Genomic DNA, 2,926 nt, shown 5'->3' on the forward strand with positions numbered 1-2,926 from the left:
TCATGTGATCTCATATGTGGAATCTAATGAACCAAATAAACTGATGATCAAAAATAGACTGAGCCATAGAAGCATGAACAGACTTGAACCTCAGAGGGAAGGCAGGGGAGGGTGGGTGGGAAGAGATCAACCAATGAGTTTGTATGCATATATGCATAACCTGTGGACACAGACAAAGGGGTGGTGAGGGCCTTGGGCGGGGGGAGGATGGGAGCAGCTAGAAGAGATTAATGGGGGAAAAGGAGGACCTATGTAATACTTTCAACAATAAAAAGAAGAAGAAAAAGAAGAAGAAGAAGAAGAAGAAGAAGAAGAAGAAGAAGAAGAAGAAGAAGAGGAAGAGGAAGAGGAAGAGGAAGAGGAAGAGGAAGAGGAAGAAGGAGAAGGAGAAGGAGAAGGAGAAGGAGAAGGAGAAGGAGAAGAAGAAGAAGAGGAGGAAGAAGAAGAAGAAGAAGAAGGGGCATCGGTGTCAGGAATCTGTTAATAAGACCAAATTTTGGAACTGATCACTGTGCACCACAAGCCTCTAAGGCTGTCGTCACCCAATGGCAGGAACAGAGACAAGGGGACAGCTGCCGGGGGAGCCTGCTGAATGAGGGTGACACACCCACGATGGAAACTGTGCAGCCTGACCAAGAGTAAGAAAGCTTCTATGCCCTTATTTGGGAAAATGTTTTTAAATATAATGTTAATTGAAAAATAAAAGCAAAATGCAGAATCAAGATGACATATGTGTGTATTTATTTATATCTGCATTTCTGGTTGGATATGTTTTTTAAAATAATATTGCCTGCCTTTGAGGAGAATGGAGTGGTGGTGTGTGTATGTAGGAGAGAATGTGTGGGAGAGGGTTCTCATATGCTCTTTTGTACGTTAGTTAATGGTCACCTATTCCAGACATTAAATTAAAGGCATATGGACAGCAGCTCCTCGGGCTTTCCTCACAGCGTGGCCCCCAGACGCCAGTCCTTGCTCCCATCTCAAACGAAGAAACCAAAACTGCCTCCAGCTCCCAAGCCAGAGAAGAAGCCGACCCCTCAGGATGTGCCAAAGGGAGAAAAAGAACAGCAAGAAGTGATTGAACATGTTGATGAAGCACAGAATGAAAGAGACAGACTTAATGAATAAGCCAGTGAGGAGATTTGGAAAGTAGAACAGAAATATAACAAACTCCGCCAACCATTTTTTCAGAAGAGGTCAGAATTGATGTCAAAATCCCACATTTTTGGGTAACAACATTTGTTAACCACCCAAAAGTGTCTGCACTGCTTGGGGAAGAGGGGGAAGAGGCGCTACATTATTTGACAAGAGTTGAAGGGACAGAATTTGAAGATATTAAATCCGGTTACAGAATAGATTTTTATTTTGATGAAAATCCTTACTTTGAAAATAAAGTTTGCTCCAAAGAGTTTCATCTGAATGAGAGTGGTGATCCATCTCAAAGTCCACTGAAATCAAATGGAAATCTGGAAAGGATTTGATGAAACATTCAAGTCAAACACAGAATAACGCCAGCAGGAAGAGACAGCATGAGGAACCAGAAAGCTTCTTTACCTGGTCACTGGCCATTCTGATGCAGGTGCAGATGAGTTGGGAGAAGTCATCAAAGATGACATTTGGCCAAATCCATCACAGTACTACTTGGTTCCTGTCATAGATGATGAAGAAGGGGAAGGGGAAGAAGAGGATGATGATGATGATGAAGAAGAGGAAGGGTTGGAAGATATTGATGAAGAAGGGGATGAGGATGAAGGTGACAAAGATGAAGATGATGAGGAGGGGGAAGAAGGAGAGGAAGGTGAAGGAGCAGATGACTAATGAACACTGATGGGTCCCAACCTTTTTTATTTTCTCCAGTCCCTGGGAGCAAGTTGCAGTCTATTTATTCTTTTTCTCCCCCTGCCCCTTGTGCTCAGTCGCCCTGTTTTTGAGGTCTCTCTTCTCTCCTTTACACCATCTTTACACCATGGTTCTCACCTTCTTTGGCGGGGGGCGGGGGGGGGGGGTACCTTGAGCAGAATACAGTGGGAAAAGAATCTTTGCCCCTTTCTGTTTCAAATTCACTTTTATCCCTTCCTGTCTCAAGAAAAACTTAATGGAACCAACACCACCGTGCTCTGTGGGAAAAAGAAAAACCTTCTGCTCCCTGAGCTCTGCTGGGAGCTGGAGGTCGCTAGGCCCCTGTGCAGTATTGCATAGAATTCTAGCTTTTTCCTCCTTTCTCTGTATATTGGGCTCAGAGATTACACTGTGTCTCTATGTGAATATGGACAGTTAGCATTTACCAACATGTATCTGTCTACTTTCTCTTGTTTAAAAAAAGAAAAAAAAATGTAAAAAGTGTGGGGGGGGTTATAGAAGGTCAGCAAAGGGTGGGTTTGAGACATTTGGTGAGTTAGTGGGCATTTTGACAACATGTCCCCTTCTTTGGCATGTGTAATTGTGATGTTTAACGGACATCCTTCAGTCTAAGGTGACATTTTAAAATAAAAGTCTCTCCTAATGATGATGTGACCCTGCCACTCGATGGGAGAATCAGCAGACCCTGTAGGATCTTATTCAGAATTGATATTTCTCTATTGTAATTTTGTTCCAGTTTATTTTTAAATTTTATTTTTGTTTCACTGGAAAGAAAAGATGATGCTGAGTTTTAAACGTTAAAAGTGTACAAGTTGCTTTGTTACAATAAAACTAAATGTGTACACAAAGAAAAAGAACATTTGTACATTAACAACTCTTAAGTACCATTGTGGGAATGCAGGTAATCTGCATGGAGCTAAATGTACAAGTATTTATTTTAGCTTTAATCTGGTTTTACTTTTTTTTTTTTTTTTGGCAGCAGTTCCGCCTCTCTAATTATGTTTTCCTCACCATAAATTTAGACCAAACCTGAGTTACATGAACACACACAGCTAGACAGTAAAAG

At 41.6% G+C, this 2,926-nt stretch overlaps 1 pseudogene; it reads left to right on the forward strand.

Annotated features, from left to right (window-relative positions):
• The first annotated feature begins 790 nt into the window (after positions 1-790).
• On the forward strand, positions 791-2,322 carry LOC102248174 (annotated as a pseudogene).
• Positions 2,323-2,926: the final 604 nt, after the last annotated feature.

The sequence above is a fragment of the Myotis brandtii genome, unplaced genomic scaffold (assembly GCF_000412655.1).
Source record: "Myotis brandtii unplaced genomic scaffold, ASM41265v1 scaffold1074, whole genome shotgun sequence".
NCBI lineage: Eukaryota > Metazoa > Chordata > Mammalia > Chiroptera > Vespertilionidae > Myotis > Myotis brandtii.